The sequence below is a fragment of the Ictidomys tridecemlineatus genome, chromosome 8, assembly GCF_052094955.1.
Source record: "Ictidomys tridecemlineatus isolate mIctTri1 chromosome 8, mIctTri1.hap1, whole genome shotgun sequence".
NCBI classification, from domain to species: domain Eukaryota; kingdom Metazoa; phylum Chordata; class Mammalia; order Rodentia; family Sciuridae; genus Ictidomys; species Ictidomys tridecemlineatus.
The window spans coordinates 98,451,160-98,470,141 of NC_135484.1; the positions used below are offsets into that span (position 1 = coordinate 98,451,160).

Consider the following 18,982-nt stretch of genomic DNA (forward strand, 5'->3'; position numbering starts at 1 on the left):
GCCACAATACAGCCCCAATATTAGCACATTTTTTTAATATGTCAACAACTTCATTTTATTAAGATGGCTTCATTCCAAGTTATATAGATCAAGTTTCAATAGAATTTGTAAATGAAAGACAACCTAAATAGAATTGGATTTTTCTGTTCTGTTGAGAATAACTTCAGTATAACTTGGACTAACATATTGATTCACATACATAATTAGGAAAAACATAAATGAAACAAACACCGAAATGTATTTCTAGGAGAGTACTAGAATGAATGAAAAGCTTTATTCAAAGAGTCAGACAGAGAAGGACACACCACTGACTCCACCTTCTGTCTCAAGCCCCTGGATCTTGAGGAACTGGCTTCCAGTCTTCATCTGAAGCCGAAGGACCAGTCAGGATAATCCGAGGTACCTTTGAGATGATGAGAACAGATGATGTTGGTTAACAAATGGCATGGAGGGATTTCAAAAAGAAGGAGGCTAATGGGGAAAAGATGGAATCAAGTAGTCAAAGGCAGGTACAAATAAAATATTTTAAGCAGTAGAATGGGAAAATAAAGATAATATCTCCAATTGGGGGCTGGGGTTGTGGCTCAGTGGTAGAGCATTTGCCTAGCATGCATGGGGCACTGGGTTCGATCCTCAGCACCACATAAATATAAAATAAAGATATTGTGTCCACCTGGAACTAAAAAATAAATATTTTAAAAAATCTCCAACTGGGGATAGTAAGCCAAAACAACATTAAACACTTTAAGAATATCATTCCAACTTTAATATTTTATTAATAATATATAACATACGTATTATTTTATGTATCAGATGGTAATAAGTACTGGAATCAAAAGGTTTGCCTGTACATCAAAAGGCTGCATTATAACTTGAATAGATGTTGATAAACTCTAGAGGAATCTCAAAGTGCTCAGTGCCAAAACATTTTTTCTTTCAAACTATTTAACAGCCACTAAAGTGAAATTACTTGCAAAATGGTTTAATCAAAATCCCAAATGCTAATGGATGAATGTGCTATTTGCAAGCATCATTTAGTAGGCAGATTTCACCAAAATGAAATCCTCATTAATTTTATGTTATGAAATACAGATGAGAACCAGAAAAAGCCAGAGGACAGATATTCAAATCTTTGCCAAAAACTCTCTTCAAATTTAGCTATCATATGGCTGCTATACACCACTAGAACTCACAGTAAAAAGAAAAATCCCCATTCGTGATGCCAGGTTAGCATAAAATTTTAAATCTGCAAAGAGTGAGAACCATAAGGTCATGCTGGGTAGGCAGTCCCTGCACTCTGAGGTTTTACTATCTCATAGTAAAATGTGCACTTGGACACTCTGTGTACCTGCAACTTTATTCATACAGAACTGCATAACAGATTAGAATCATAAATACCTATAGAACAAGGAATGGACAGATGTAACCAAATCTGCTTGAGAAGATTCAGTGAATCAGGCTCAAAAACATGGAAGCAAGTGTTTCTTATACTTCCTCACACAGGACATGGCCAAATGTTCAAAGTCAAAGCTTGGTGGATGGTTATTGTTCTTGGTGCCCATGTACAATTTAAGCCCTTAGTTTTGAAAAAAGATACCAGAGTTACTGATTTTCCTGATGATAGGAAGCATTGTGTAAAGCAAAATTAATGTTTCTTTTGTAAAATATGCAGTATTAAATAATGGGAAATGTACTCATTTAATCTAATTTCTAACTTCACAAAATCAGAGCAGCCACTGCGCAAGATACTATGTCTTGTAAAAAAGAATGAAGAAATTCTCTTTGAACTGATGCAGAATAGAGGCCAAGAGATCTTGTAAAGTGAAAAAATGAAGCACCAAAGATCATATACAGTCCTGTTATCTTTGTTAAAGAAACAAAGAGGGGGACATAAGAAAGCATATACATCTGCTTATCTTCACAAAATAGATTACACAGAAAAGAAAAACCAGAAACAATAATGTCAGTCACCTCCATGGGTGGAGCTGAAGAGAGAGTAGAGGCTATGGAGAAGGGAGACACTTCTCTGAGAGGACTTTACACATATTACCAAAAGCTAAATAAAAAGGATGAGAAGAAACTGAAAAAATTAACCCAAATTCATGCCAAATAAATATCGTAATTATAGTGGAGGACCAAAAAAAAATATAAACAAAAGCCAAACAAATTTTTTTAAAAGCCCTAATTAGAGTGACTTATAAACAGATTTGACTTCATGCCCTACAAGCCCTCAGTCTTGGACAGGGTAGAAAGGTGGGAGAACTGGAAACTGGAGCTTCTGAATAGTTATAGATAGGTTTTTTGTTTGGTTTTGCTTTTTTTTTTTTTTTGTAAGAGTAAATATGGGTAAAGCCATTCTGAAGTTAATTTAGATGTATTTTGGGGTTGAGTAAATAAATACGTGTGCTGATGTCTTTAGAAATCAGGATTATGACTGTGAAAGAAGACACAAGCAAATATGCAATGAGAGAAGGCAATGAAGATGAATTGGAATTGGAGGTATTAGAGTGGAGTCACAGTGTCTCAGATATGTACATGTACATACATGGATATAGAAATGTTTATATGTGCATAGACCTAAAAGATTTACTGTGTTATGTGTGTACATGTGCGTGCTTATTTGTGGGTTGTGTATACATATGTGTATTTATATATACATATATAGTTAGGTATGTATATGTATACATTTCTTGACTCTGTCTACCAAAAAGGTCTAGAAAGAGACATTCCACGAGCAATGAGCACAGCCTGTACATGGATCTTAATCTCTAATATCATTCTTCACCAAAAAGAACCAGAGACCTTGGAGAAGTGGCTGAAAGTAGAGCCTGGGAAGGGTAACTACAGATGAGTCCAGAACATTTTGCTAAACCAGAAGGTAAGGATGTGCTCAAAATAGTAACAGATGTATACACAGAGCCAGCTTGAAGGGACTCTTGCAAGTCAAACCTAGGATAATCTAAGGCACTAAAATAAAAAAGAATAATAATTTTAGACCATTTGGAGTGTGATAGAAAAGCAGAACTCTTTAATTTTATACAGATAATACATACTACTATTATCTGAATGTCTGTGTTTCCCAAAATTCCTATATTGAAACCCCCTAAGATGATGGTTTAAAAGGTGAGCCTCTTGAGAGATGATTAGGTTGTGAGACCTCTGCTTTAATGAAAGGTATTAGGGCATTTATGAAGGAACCAAGGGAGCTTGTTCATCCATTCTACCATAAGAGGACACAGAGAAGGCACCATGTATAAGCTAAGGGTCCACAAGACACAAACTCTGCTGGCTCCTTGATCTTGGACTTCCCAGCCTCCAGAATGTAAGCAAAAAGTTTCTATTATTTTGAAATTACCCAGTCTAAAGCAATTTGTTATAGCAACTGAACAGACTCAGACACGTATACCCATAAGGAGAAGGGGCAGTTCCCCAGTTAGAAAGTCACATGCTGACTGGCACTCATGGAGGGAATACTGATGTGGGTTCTCCTTGTTGTTGCATCACAATAAGGATTGGTTGGGGCAAGAATCAATGGATGCAAATCTAAGGGGAAATTTTAATGAAGAGCAGAATATCTGCATGATCTTAAAAGGTCTCTTCCCAAACTGCTTACAAGTATTTTGCAAAGGAGAAAATAACTATTTTCAATTGAAAAAATGGGACAATATTTTTGCATGGTGAAAACTGATGTAAATGAGGGGTAGACGGGCATCATTTGCCTCCAAACAAATTGAGAAATACACAGATACAGTCTTCTGTCCAGAAATGTATAACCTGAATCCAATCATGAGGAAATATCAGACAAAATGAGGAGATTTCTATTTTTAAAAAGTGGGAGACTGTATCTTCAAAACTGTTAATATCATTAAAAAAATGGAAAAGTTTATGGAATTGTTTCAGAAATTAAAGAGACATGATGATTAAGTGCAATACCTGACCCTAGACTGGATCCTGTACTGGAAGACAAAGAAGCTGTTATGATCATTTTTGTCACAATAGAAAATTGAAATGCAAATTGGATGAAAATATCAATGTTATATTTACTGACATTGACAACTGCCCTAAAGTTATGTAAGAGAACATAACTATATATAAACTATATATATATATATATATATGAACTATTTAAGAATAAAAGGCCATAAGTGAAATTTATTGTTAATGCTTAAGTACAAACAAAATATCACATTTGCATATACATTATTGTGCATTTGTATATGTGAACATACATCATGCATGTGTATGTGCATGAGAGAGAAAGGAGAGTGCACACATGGTCTGGCAACTTTAGTAAAGCGTTAACAATATGTGAGTCCTGGTGAAAGGTCAGCTGCTGTTCTAACCCTATTCTTATTCAAGTAATTTCTATGAGTTTAAAACTACTTCTAAATAAATAGTCAAAAAATATAGAACTCCAAGAATTGTTTGAGGCCTTCCTTACCCATAAATCTTAGGATGCAGAAAACATAAAATAATAGTCTACAGGAAAATAAACATTTGCTTCTTAAAAATGTTGATTTCTCAGTTGGCTCTTCGAAATGTAGGTAGAATGAACAGAAGGAAGACTTTCGTATATTCCCTTAGATTAGAAGATGAATCAGAATATCAGGGGTGGCAAAATGAAAGTTAATGCAATGAGTTCTCCCACTGACCCATAGGGAGGGAAAGAGAAAGTACTAACATCACTGAAGCTGTCAGAACTCATAGTTCAGACTCCAGAGCACCCAGTTCTCCAGGAAAAAAAAAATCACTCTTCTAAAGGATCACGTTCATACAAAGCTTCTTCTTCTCACATATCAGTCTCTGACAACTGAGCCCAGGATAGGGGTGTGCCTGTAGGCATATTCCCCCCCCCCTCTTTACTTAATTGCTGTGAAAAGACTCAAAAATATCTGACAAACAGATTCCAAAGGAGATGGCAAATCAAGAGGACTAAGTTCTCTTGACAATTTTCTTAATGACTGCTCTGGACATTAGGATTATACATCTAAGAAAAAAATTAAGAAACTTGATTGAAGCTTTATGATAAAATGAGAACATGCTCAATGGGAATTTAAAGCTGAGCACTGATGCTCAAGGCATAAATAAATGAAAAACAATGAGAAGAAAAACTTTTCCAAACTGCCTTGGATATCCCCAGGTAATCTAGCAAGAACATTTTTCTGTGATTTGATCATTGCTAAATAATTTTGTCCTTTTTCTTCCTACTCTACTATCTTTTAGAGAGGATACAGCTGAACAATAACATTTATCTTAAGTAAAATACTGGCAGTTGAAATGTGGACTAAGTCCAATCAAGAACTCTCTATAACATTCCACTAGTACTTTTTAACTGAGCACTATAAAAAAAAAATCTTTCCTCCTTTCAGTAGATTAAAAAAAGAAACCATCCAACTAGCATATAAAACCCATAAATGAGAGGACAAAAGAAGGAAAGATCAACAGAGATGGATACTAATGCAGAATAAAAGAGGAAACCCTTTAAAAGGTCAGAGAGTGAAATGAGAAGGCGGGGTATTTGTGCAAAACAGGACGGCTGGGACTAAATGTTCTCTGATTTTTATAGTAGAGACTTAACAAAGGAACCCAGCCAACGCATGATGGGAGCCACCAATTCTAAAGCCAATATATTTTAAGAGATTCTGGGAGAACCTAATGTCCAACTAAGGAAACCTTTGCATTGCCAATTTGAGTATACCTGAAATGACAACACTTGGTTTAAGCCTATAATGTCCATTTGGGGTTTAAACTGAATTAAAAATGTATATTCTGAGAATATTCCATGGATGATTTTGTAAGAAATATTTTTGATGTTTTGAATCATCACTGAGAAAAAAGAACATTTTCATTTTGTAAGAAGTCTGTAACTTTGTTTTTTTTCACTTATCAGATGAAATTAAAAAAACACACATCAGGAGCAAGCAAAGAGTCTTCATCAACTTACTGAGTAAAATCTAAAGCCACACTTTTGTGACAAACTATACTCATATATTATTATAAAAATTGGTTAATCCTAGAAATGGAGATAAATTCTCCTCAGTGGTATTTTCTTATTTGTTTTAAGATTTTTACCCTTACTAAATTTTCCAGAATTCATCTATTTGGCTTTTCATCAATCTGCAATACTAAAAAACTGACTCATGTTTCAATCTTTTTTAATATAACTTTCTTTGATCTAGAAGATGGTTCTAATAAGAATGCTTCCTGAAATACAAATAAGAACAAGATGTTATTTTAGCCCTAATTCACACACAAAATCCAGGCCCCGTGTGATCCAGGATATCACTCCTCTGTATCATATTAAAACCGGTTCTAAATCTGACCTAGGCTGAATTATTACTTTATAACTCTGTAACTTTTAAATTACACATTTTCAGACTTCAGACAATCCAGTTTGTTGAATATACATGTTACTTTTCAGGTTACATTTAGTGTGTGATCAACCTCAGTACTCAAAAATAAATGTATTAATGCCAAGAATCAGTCACTCTTTAACTCTGCCCCATATCTCTGCAGAGCCTTCAAGGCAAGACCATGTATTCCTTCAGATTTCTTCTTTGTACTGACCTCATCTATTAGATTCCAAACTGTTCCCAACTTACCCAGTGAGGTAATTGAAAACATCAGGTGCAGATTCAACATGGTCCATAAACAAAGTGGTTAGGGCAGCAGAGTGGAGCCTACAAGGAGCACTGGAGATGAACCCCTCCACCCTCTCTGCTGCTCTATGCAGACCTCCCCTGCAGGAAATCTCAAGGGAGGAAACTTTAGCTCTACCCCTAACAAGGAGAAGGCAATAGTCTGGTACTTTGAGACTAGGTAAGAAGGTTAGAGGAACCACAAAGCACAAACAGAAACGTGGCAAAAACATTTGGGAAAATAAATTATTAACAAGGTACTGGCATGAAAACCTTCAAAGTGTGATTTTTGTTTGTGGTTTGGTGTTTTTTTTAATTTGGTTATGGTTTTGGTTTGGGGGTTTGGAGGAGGGGTTTTTGTTTGTTTGTGGGTTTTTGTTTTGTTTTGTTTTGTTTTGTACCAGGGATTGAACCCAGGGATGCTTAACCACTGAACCATATCCCCAGCCCTTTTTTATTTTTTACTTAAACACAGGGCCTCGCTAAGTTGCTGAGGCTGGCTTTGATCTCACAATCCTCCTGCCTCATCCTCTTGAGCCTCTGGGATTACAGGTGTCCACCACCAAGCTCAGCTTAGAGTGTGATTTTTTGGGAGCCTAATAGTCCAGAGTCTTTTCTTCCCTTTGTAAAACATAGTTAAGTGGCATACGTTCAGAATCAGTTAACTATAATTAACTTCATAGTACTAATACTCAAAAATGCTTTTTCTTTCTGAGGTTTTTGGAAAAAAAATGATCCTTTTCTCTCTTTTATAAAAATTATTGAAAAGTTAAATTCTCATAAAAGGTTTTTAGACATTTCCTAAATTTACCTGTTTATTTTTTTCCCCCACTGTTTTCTGAGTGGAAGAGATAAGTTGGTTGTTGCAGGTTGGGTTTCTCAAGAGCAGATGCTGAGTTGGGTATGGGATCAACACCTGAAAAGGGATTGGGAGCAAGAACAGCTTGGGAGAAGGAAAAAGAGGAATGTGAAGCAAGCTAAACAAGCAAGCCTCCACTAACCCTACTGGGAGCTCTGAAGAGTGGGGCCCATCAGAGCTGGCCCCACTGTGAGGAAATGATTTATCCCCTTCCAGCACAGGAACTGGGTTGCTGCACAGAGGGAGACAGATGTAGGGAAAGGTGCTCTCTGCAACCCAGGCAGACAGGGAAGGATATGAATAATAGTTATCAGCTGGTTGCCCACCACCACACTCCTCACAGCTGGTCAGCAAGGCCTGTTTTGGAGAAGAATATGGGCAGTACACCTCCATTCCTGCCACCATTGGTGTTAACCACCTTCACCTGGTAATACCTAGTTGCCTCTGTCAGAGGTACTTGCATTCTCTGCTTTATAAACATGTCATTTAATATTCCTAGACGATTTTTTAAATCATGGGGACAGCAACTCATAAAGAGGCTTGCCTTGAGTTTGTCCCTATGTTTCTCAGCCTAGTTCCATGAGCCAAGATTGGCAAACATTTTCCTTTGGGGAAAACTACCCTTAACTCCTGATCCTTGGCTCTGCATCCCTCTCTAGTTGGTGATCCCCATGGCAAATGTCAGGAATCGCCTGGCAGCGAGTCCTTCATCTTCAAAAATCTTCAGGAGCAACAAAAATGTAAACCAGAGTGATTCCTGGCTTGCTAGTCAGTTACCATCCACAGACCAACGTGGATAAGTGCTTTATGGTTGATTATGTAAACAACAAGCTCCACATGCCCCTCTCCACATGCTCCTTCTCCTTCTGCCTAAGGAGAAGCATCACCACAAGCCGACATGCACAGCAAGCCCTCGTCAATCAAGCTCTCCTAGGATTTTCTTTCCTTCTCTAGTATAATCATCTTTCCACCCAACAAGGAGCAGGCACTTTGCTAGGTTGCTATGGGGATTGCACTGAAGATAATCATTTGTGAACATGTACAGATTGTGACAGCCTGCTAGAGCCTGATGTTGCTTTTGCTCCTTCAATCTGAATGTGGCAATGCTGAGAACAGAGCATACATTCTAGAGAACTGCCAAGATCAAGAGAATTACCAGTCGCTCTAGACTCAAATCTAGCCCATCTTTGAGGTTGACTGAAGACCCAGATTTGTTGGCTCCTGATTTATTCCTAATTCTGACCTTGTTCCTTACAGGTGTGAGTCTTTGAAAGACTTTTTTTCTATAAGCTGTTTCCTCAGCCTAAAATGGAGTGGGGAGGGTGTGCAGTTGATAAAGACGATGACTAACTTCAACATTCCAGGTGCTAGATGGCTGCTACATATATCCAAAGGGACGTCTGTTGGAGATTTATTCTCTATCATGAATCATTCACCTTGCAAGTAAAAGAAAAATTTGAATCAACTATTAATGATGCTTAGATAATAATGAAATAATATCCCAATCCACTAGTATTTTTAATAAGAGAATGATCAGTATAAAATTCTGGGTGTGGGGTGGTATGAGATTAAGATGCTCTTTCTCTTAAACCAACCCAGAGTCTACTCAAAACACATAAGAACTTAACTGAGCTTCTCCAAAATTTCATTCAAGAAAAGCAAACTGCCATCAAAAAAAAAAAAAAAAAAACACAATGAACTCACTCTTATCCCTTCTACTGGGTGAGAGTGACACCTGCTGGCCATCTTCTCCTATGCAGCCATCTGGGGAAGGAGTCAGTTTTACAAGATTTCAACCAGTGCAAATATATCTGACCGAGAATGGCAGAGTTATTTAGAAAAGAATGCCTCAGGCCATTTATATAGGAGAGGTTCTATGAATAAGACACAAGAATATTTCAGTTACATATTCGGTGATTAGGAATAAGGAGATAAGGTGTCCAAAGGAAAAATAAATTTCATTTTCACACGCAGGCACACACAGAATAAATTGAAAAGTCTCCAAAAAAAATTGTTTCAAAATGTTCTCAATATTTATAAGTTTTTTTGATTTGTTAGTGATGGTTATGAGTTTATTGAAAATCAAGATCATATGGAAGACAAAACAGGAGACAACCCCACAAAATAAAATGGAGGGAGGGAGAAATAAAGATGGAGAATAAAAGGTGAATATAGAAAAAAAATATATGAATCAAAGCAGAAACAGAAATCCTGAATGAGGAAGCAAGAGAGATCATTCACTTCCCCAAGTAAGAACTGCCTGATAGCATCGAGCAGGGGCATCTCAGCTGCTGACTCACACATCTCACTAGGCTGGCTAGTCTCTTGAGCTGCCAACTTTCTATTTGTGACACTCTGTGGTAAGAGGGATTGTACATTTCCTGAAGTCCCTCCACAGAAAGCTGAACAGCCTCGGTCATGAAGAACAGAGTTCAAAGCAACACTATGAAGTTTCATTGAATGGAGGAGGTGGGCTCCTTAGAGTAAGATGGTATGGGATACTTCACTTCCGTATCATCAGTTTAATAGCACTGGGGTTATTATATGTGGGGAGACATAGGGCTTGCAATATAAGACATTTATATGGGTACAGGGGACCCCCAACAAAATGAACTCCAGGAGAGCAATAGAGGCATTGCAACATAACCAGCAGAAATTAAATATAAACTCAAATTATTCTGAATTTGATTGAAATTATGATAAAACACACCCTCTCTGCTATCATTTTTTTCACTCTATTCTGGGTAGAAGGCAGAAGATGATTGTTCTAGCTCTGCCACTCATAAGAAGTCATTTAACCCTCTGACTCTCTGTTTATTTGCTCATAAAATATGGACACGAACAATCTACTCTATTGACCTTGAAAAATTATGAAAACACTGAAATTTTCCAGGCTACACCAAAACCTGTGGGATCATAGAAAACAAAATTTTTTCTGATCAGGTGAGTGGTGGACAGCCTCAAAGAACTGAAAGATGCTGGACAAGAGCCATCTCCAAGCAGAGAAAGCATTCCCAAATAAATTTCATTTATTTGGCCTCACACTGGACCTTTGGGTGAAAGCTCTCAAACACCAGTCAGGAGGTCTGGGTAAATTATTAGCAGACGAGAATACTAGGCATGCACCAATTTCTCTGTCTCTCAATGTTAATTTAAATAAAAGTCCTATCCATTCTTTATTTGTACAAGCTGTTCTCGGGTTGATTTCAAATTACCATGAACAATTCAGTCAAGTTATAGTTAAAAGTGGCTGTACAGGAGCTTCCAGAGAGTGACTAAGGGAAGCTGCTACTGTGAGTAGGTTTCAATCTGGGTCTTGGGCGTGTCCCTACCCAACTCCTGGTTTTGAGTACATGTGACTCAGGGATCCTGGACCTGGATGCATTCTTCCCAAGTTCCAGACAACACTGCTTCTCAAGGAACATTTGACTCTGTAGAGTCAGAGGGTGGCCACACAGAAGGGGATGAATCACAGAGTGATGTCACCCATTATGTGTCTTTCCAGTTATTGGAATAACTACACTCCCACACATGATTTGGCAAGTTCTTTTAAAATTTAGAAGTCTGAAAACCACCTAATATTAATTTTTACTTTAGAAACAATCTCCCAATTGTGCCTAAAAAAAAAAAAAAAAAAAGTTGAACAAGCAGATTCAGAATAGTTCCTTCTGGAATGCTGATGCTGGTTTTGTTTTTATTTCTGTAGCTCATGAAAGATGGGTCTAATTGTGATTGTGTCCTTGGCAGAGGACTCCAAGTAGAGAGTACATATCTTGGAGCAGGAAAGAAAAAAATATCCTAAGTATAATTTATATTGTTTACCTCATCATTTTAAATGTTATAATTTTGCATCCCATATTTTTAGGATGTGCCTAATAGAGTAATACCACACATATTTAAGAATTTATATTTGTACATAATATATATATATAAATTTTCACTGATATCAATGCCTTATCCCAAAAATGTTTGCAGAGCATGGAAACAATAAAGAATATTCTGTCAACATTAAAAAAAAATCACATGTTGCCTGGCAGGTTGGTTGATTCTAAAGGCTCAATTATGTCCCCAAGCTTGTAAGTACCATAGACAAATATTAAAATTCTTGAATTTTTATGGTAAGTGAAATCAATAAAAGAGTGAAAATCTATTAATATAAATCAGTCACAGCTAAAAATAAAACAAACAGAGCCTGGTCTAGGGGCACTACACATCATCTTATAACACATTTGTAACCCACATGCAAGGCCATGAAAATACTAATATCCCACATAAGTCTATTTCTCAATAGAAATTGTGTCAGAACACTGTACTCACTTAAGGTTACCCTACTATTGATTTTTTTTTTCAATCCAAGGAAATTCATTGAGTTTTTCTTCAACTTGAAAGTCTTGGAAATTCAAGAACTTGATCCTCAAAAATGGAAGTGTTAGAGGCAAAAGAAGACAGTGACTGTGCCTTTGTCATTATCAAAAAAAGTGCAGCACTTTGAATCGACTTAACCTGACAAATATGTGTGATTGCAGACAGAAAAGGTAAAGATGTTGGCTTTAACCACAACACCAAGGATCCACTTGTCCCAGTCACATGTGTGACTTACAATTATCACATGGTCCTCCTTCGGGAATGAGACGCCCTGCGAGGCTGAGTCATCTGCAGCACTGGGTGGGCCAGGCTCTTGGACAGAGTTTTCCTATAAGGCAAAATTCATTCATCAAGTCACTCTTATTTCATTACTGCTGGTGTTGAGTTTAAATAAATAAAAACTGTCTATATGGTCTTCCATTACTTCATCCTCACAGAAAGCTATGGAGAGGTCGACTTCCTCCTGATTCAATGAGTAAAACTGGGATGTCCAAATTCCCTGGGAATCACTTGCTCTGTGATGCGATAGTGACGGGGACTGTAAATTGAACTCCTCATCTACGGCCAAGAACCAGTGCCAACAGAACATGTATGCCAAAGGTGAACTGCAAGAGGTTTTTCACCTGGTGTCTTTATTAATAGATAAGTGATTAATATAAGGACATATACAAGAAATTATTACTACTTATCAACTTCATTGCCTAACACTCTATAATTTACCCAGGTTTGTCACTGAAATAAAAGTAGAGGCTTTATTAGTAAGTCTTTGGCCTGATTTCTTTCCTAAATTCTGCCCCTCACTTTAATAATCCACTCAAAATAACTACTCCATAAGATGAATCCATCCATCCATCCATCCATCCATCCATCCATCCATCCATCCATCCATTAAAACTGGACATTGAGGAAAGCCAGATATCAAATGTGCTAGAGCTAGAGCATTCTTTTAAATTAAGGGTCCTTCATGTTATACAAAATGGCTGATCCACTTTAAAATATTATTGCATGCAATTAAAAAAAACTCTTAATGTGATAAGTACTGTTAGGAATATCCTAGGCATTAATTTATTCTTGTCCTAGAAGTAGAAAACAAGACCCAAAGCTGAGCAGGTCCTCACAGGTTCACATTCTCCAAGAACCAGACACCCTGTACTCTGGATCTAATTAAGACACAGCCACTCAACTCTGTCACCTCCAGCTCAAACCCAACACCACATGTACCCCTTGGTTGCCCTTACCTGCCCCTCAACACCACATCAAAATCTTTATGCCCAAGAGCACAGGCCCCAAATCACTGTGTGGTTCTGAACCTTAATTTGCCCAATTACTAGCTGTCTAACTTTCATATGCTTTTTAATCTCTCAGTGTCTGTTTATTATACTTAAAAAGTAGCTTTTATTGGTATGAGGATTAAGTGAGCTAATATATTTAGAGAATGCTCAGTGCTGAATAATAATGATCCCCACGAGTCCACACCTGAGGAATTCAGGGAGTGTCAGAGGGATGTGTATGTCCAATGCATTAAACTACAGCACCAGGAGAATTCTGGAATTCTCCCTCTTCTGCATTTGGAGAGTTAGTATTTTCCCTACTCCTGAAATCAATAGGAGGGAGAGTCCAGTAGAATCTTTGGTAGAAACTGGTGCTTGTAGGAAAGAGAGCTTATGTGTCTCACAATTCAATGTTTGCTTAGCTACCTGAAATTACCTAAACATCAATAAAATAAATTAAAGATAAATGGCAAATGTGAATGAGACCCATGCCCCTGGCTAGGCAAGGATGTTAGGCTTCCTGTGGGCCAAATGCTCAGCATGGAAGGCAACCCAACTTGAGCTTCTTGTTGGTCCTCCACCTAAGAAAGCTGACAACTGAGCAAAGGAACTAAAGTGAGCCTCTAGAGATGTAAGCCAAAGGGTGCTGGCAGAGCAAGAGGTGAAGCCAGATTTCTGATATGAAATTGGGCTTTTGGGAAGCTTCCAGGGGCACTCAAAAAGAAAGTCAGCCCATCTGTGACTGCCACACAGAAGGTATCCGCAGCTAGTCAGGGCCAGTCAGGGAAACAGCAGTAACTATTAGATGTTACTCATGTGCCCCTTTCTGCCTCCTCCACAAAACCTCAACATGATACAACATAATGCAGAAAACTAAAAAAGAGGAGGGTTCACCCCTCTTTGAGGCAGGCACATGCACTCACCCCAACTCTAAGACCCCTAGATGCCAGGATAGTCAATGGGTGGAAAAGAAGAGAACTTTAAATTGGTTATTAGATTAGAATTTAAACTATAATGAACTAATGCTTTTCAATAGTCCAAAAAATATCTACAAAGTTAGTAAGCCTGCCCAGAGAATCACTACAAGGCAGAATGAGAGGCTTGAGAGAGCAAGTTGTAGAAAAGCTTGAGAGAAAAAGAACACTGTTTTATTTGTATCCAGGTGAGTTAAGACTGAGGAGTAAACTGGTTACATAGTATCACAAAAATTACAGAAATTATTACCTCCTAAAGCCAGCTTGTTATCCATACCACCTTGTACAAGTCCTTATTAAAAGGATTTTAAATATTATATGAGTGTAATTACCAGGAATTGTGTTCCTCTAAATTATACTCTTGGGGTCTCCCTATAAGCTCATAATCCTATTCTCTGAAATCTGACCCTCCACCCCCAAATCACAAGAGTGGGTTTCAGGTTTATACTGTCTCTGACTCAGCCTCAGCCTCCTCCACGGCTGATTGGATAAGCGAAAATCACCTGATCATGAGATTGCTTGGCTAGCAGAGATCACAGACCAGCAAGGCTCACCTGTTCTCTGCTGAAGAGAGACAGTTGTGAGAAGGCAAAGACAATGGGTGGATTATTCCTCTAATAAATCAGAAAATGTCCCCCTCTACCTTTTACTGAACTTAATGAGTGAATACTATAGCTAATCTATTTATATCCATTCCTTTATCCAACAGTTGTTAACTGTTTCAAAATTTCAACCTCTTTAATTTTTAAACAACAAACTCTAGAACAGAGAAAAATCTACAGTACTGGTCCACTTGTTTTAACTTATGATTCTGATATATTAAACCAAATCTATTTTGAAACTGAAAAATATAAATGTCCCAATTAAACAAGTCTCTATTTTTCTTCCCTTTTGTCTTTAATTTCAGTGATTTAAATGGTTTGACATGTAACTGTGGTCTCTATTTTAATATCTACATGTGGCAAAACATTTCTAGGGTTTTTTTGTGAGGGTGGGGGAGTTTCAGTTCCACCTTTAAAAAGATAAACTTATGAGTTAGGCCAATGTTCTTCCAAGGTGGGATGCATTCCTCAGGGATATGAGCCCAAAAAGGAAAAATCTGTTGGTTATCAGGAAGGAAGTACTTAGGACTTCTGTTTATTATAGTCTTCTGTGCTTCAATTTCCTGTATATGCCTTATAATTGACATAATATTTTAGAGTATGATTAGGCATATAATTTACAAATAAATAGACACTCACATATTGGGTTTGCATGCTCAAGCTGACAAGAGTGCTCTTTTGAAAAGTTTAGGCACCACTGAGCAGAGAAATTGCCACTTTTTCTGCCAGCCTCTTTCAAACCTAGAACATAGTGCCATCTGGTGGTACCCTGAGACAGTGCATACATGTTATCTTTTGTGAGAAAGATATTCCTGTCATTCAAATAACAGGACAAATAAATAACAACACTCTAAGTTACCCATAATTTGAACTATATCATGAGAAACTATGAAAATTGTATTTCTATGGTTTCCTTTGACTTCTTCTAGGCTCTTTCCTCTGTCCCTCTTCATTAAAGGTAGATTCTTCTATAAACCCCATGTCTTTTTTCCCTGCCTTATGCAGACTTCTCTCATCCTGGCTTGCCTTCCCTTACAAATTTCTTAGGAAAGTCTTATTCTTCCTTTAAAAGTTTACCTCATGGTTCACCCCTTTGGCTCTTTCCCTGAGACTACCAGAATCTCAGCTCCAGACTGCACTCTTCTTAGGTACCTCCCTTAAAGCACTTTGTCCCTTTGACTTATACCTATATTCCATTAATTTCAAAGAATCACTGCCTAATATGAAGAAAATATGAACCACAAAAAATGAGTCAACATAAAAACATTAAATTTTTCAGGAGCCATTAAAATGTAAAAACAAACAAGTAAAGTTGATTTTAGTAACATTGTATTTAATCCAATATATCTGAAAATTATCATTTCAGTAAGTAACATAAACACATTATTAATGAAATAGCTTATATTCTTTTTAATACTAAGTCTTCAAAATCCAAGGTGTGTTTTGTATTTATAGCACATCTCAATTGGGACCAGCCCATTTCGAGAGTATAATAACTATGTGGGTCTAGTTGCTATCACATTGGACAGTGGAGTTCTAAAGGCAGCACCTGGTATCTCCTTGCTCTTTGTGAATATTTAACAAATGCTTTAAAAATAAATAACATTAAGTGGGCAATGGAACTTGCTGTTTTCTTGAAAATCAGGCTTTGGCATATCATGCATTAGGCCTCTGTATACAAACACTATAACAAATCTACAAACAAGTCTCTCCTATAAAAGAAAATAAAAAGAATCTATAGCAAATCGCATCTATTGCCAATTTTTCCCAAAAACTCCTTTTAGAGGTAAGTTTTACATATATGTATTTCACTGTATTTCAGTGGTATTCAAAGGAGCAATCATCAAACTCCTCTTTCTGTGCTTGTAGATCTCTTTACGACATTCCACAACATCTGAGTCACTTTTACAGCGTCCTGCCTTGCTAGCACCGTGCACGCACCCTCTCAAGGCAAGAACTAGTCTGTCTTGCTCATTGTCAACACTCAGCGCCTATCTTTATGGAAAGGACATCGTAACATTTTACAAATATATTTGTTGATTTGGAAAAGTTGAGAACTTAAATAAATGTATGTTCAATTTTTCTCTAGATTCCTGAATTTCATGTATGGTTTCATTCATTCCAAAACATGGAGTTCAGAACAGTATACGGAATGTGTGAGGCAGAAAAGAGTTATGCCTTTTAAAAACCTGTCTAACATACAAGGTTGAAAATTTAACCCCAACTAAAGACTCTCCTTCCCCGAAAAACTTTTCCCAGATTGACCGAACACCTTGTGTCCGTGACAGAGAGGGGCTGTACACATGCAGACAGCATTTCTGTGTATCACTCTTGCATATGCTCTGGTGAGCTTCCTAACAGCCTAGGGAAGCAAGATAGGCCAGGTGTTTCTTCCTCTTTTTATGATCTCCAGTAGGTTAAATAACTCACTAGGGTCAAAAATTCAATCAGTAGTAGAAAATAAATGTTCTAACCATTAAGAATATGATTCCATTATATATTATGGTTCCACCTCTGAAATTTAAGAATGAATTTTACAAGCCATTTAATTTTTAGTATCTTTCTGTCATATTTATATAATTTTTTTATTTTTTGTTCTTCTTTAGTTTATATCTTATGTAATCACATCTATTGCCAACTATTTCCCCAAAACTCTTTTTAGAGGTAAGTTTTATGTACAAGTATTTCAATGTATTTCAGTGGTATTAAAAGAGTACAGTAAGTCAAGACCTTCAGAACTCTTTGAGTATTAAAATACATAACATCAACACAGAATAAATAAGATGGGCAATCTGCAAAAAATCATCCAGACACAGTGGTCAGGACCAAATTGTACTGATGTGCAGGCTGGGTACTCTTCAACCTTGCAAAGTGCCAGGCTGCTGTATAGACTACAAACTATAACTGGTGGACTTGGAAGTGATTATCTCAAAAATCAGGGCAGGAAGAATATGCCTAGAAACTAAATATCAGCCCTACTGACTGAGTATAGACAAAGAGAATATTATCAAGGCTCTAGTGATTTCTGTAAGAGGAATGTGTGCTGAAGGAGGTGGACTTCAGCCTGAGCTGGCCTTCACAACCATAGGTTAGCCAACTCCAGGGCAGGACTAGACCCAGCTTCTTTTAATCTCTAACTTGGTACCCAGTAGGCCTAGTAGGACTCGTTCCTGACCTGCAGAAAATGTCAATGATTAATTTTCTTTAAAACAGTGTGTATGTGTGTATTCAAGGACTTTACAAGTGGCAAATCTCATTTAGGTGAGTAATAAATAATCACAAAATAAGCACAAGTAGTTCTTTTTACTTCCAAAGTACTTGGAAAATTCCAGAAACTGCTATTAAAACACTCCATTGGCATACAGTTTGAGATCCATGCCTACTTTTTAAAAGTGAATGGCTCTTAAAAAGACAGTTTTACTCATTTCCAAAGCCTTATAAATAATTTAGGTAACCCGAAAAGCTTCTGAAGAGGTTTCATTGCAGGGAGAAGAAACATCAAAAGCTCCAACTCGGTACACAGTTTTGAGTAAGTATAATACAATTCAAGGTGTTAAAACAAGCATCTCCTCTGCCTTACCTCTGGCTGTCCACCTCTTCCTGGTAGGCCAGGCATTTTGTTGAGTTTTCTTTGAGCAGTCTGTCAGTGAAGGGCCCTGAGGACACAGAAAAATTGTATCAAAATTTTCCTTCCACAACTCACACTTGGCTTCAAAAGAAAAAAAAAAAGTGGAAGAGTGATTGTGTCTTCAGTGTGGCCGCTCAACTGCAACTTCTGGGTTGAGGCTAGATAATTCTTACCTGCTGGCAGGCAGGCCTTGCCTCACATTCACCTTCCACCCATGAGAGAGCAGCAAGAGATGTGTGGGCTCATTCAGTCCTCGTTCCCTTTCAGACATTGACATAGCATAATTTGTGAAATAATTGGACTCCACTGAACCCTAGAAGTAGGGCCAGGACACTGGCCTACCCTCGGTTTTTACCTTTCATTTGTCAGGACTTACTTAGTCAAATTCAATTTTGAGACTGTCCATTCAACTGATAAAAATTACTACATCATCTCAGGAAGGGGGAAAAAAATGCAGGTAGGAGGGGCTCTGCAGTTCCTTCAGCTCACAGAAACGTGCAGTGCCTATTTAAGCACAATGCCCTGTGGTGGGCCTGCTGGAACATGTGTGCAGACATGGCCCCTGCCTTCAAGGGACAGACAATTTATTTGGGAAGATAACATATAAAAATGTGCACACAGAGAAAGTTGCAATAGCAATCGAAG

General features: G+C 37.4%; 1 long non-coding RNA gene across 1 annotated transcript; it reads right to left on the bottom strand.

Annotated features, from left to right (window-relative positions):
• Positions 1-236: 236 nt before the first annotated feature.
• On the bottom strand, positions 237-18,757 carry LOC120889276 (uncharacterized). Its single transcript, XR_013425097.1, has 4 exons — positions 18,511-18,757; positions 18,290-18,365; positions 12,098-12,190; positions 237-403 (listed from the first exon to the last, which is right to left on the bottom strand). It is a non-coding gene; the product is annotated as an uncharacterized LOC120889276 (long non-coding RNA).
• Positions 18,758-18,982: the final 225 nt, after the last annotated feature.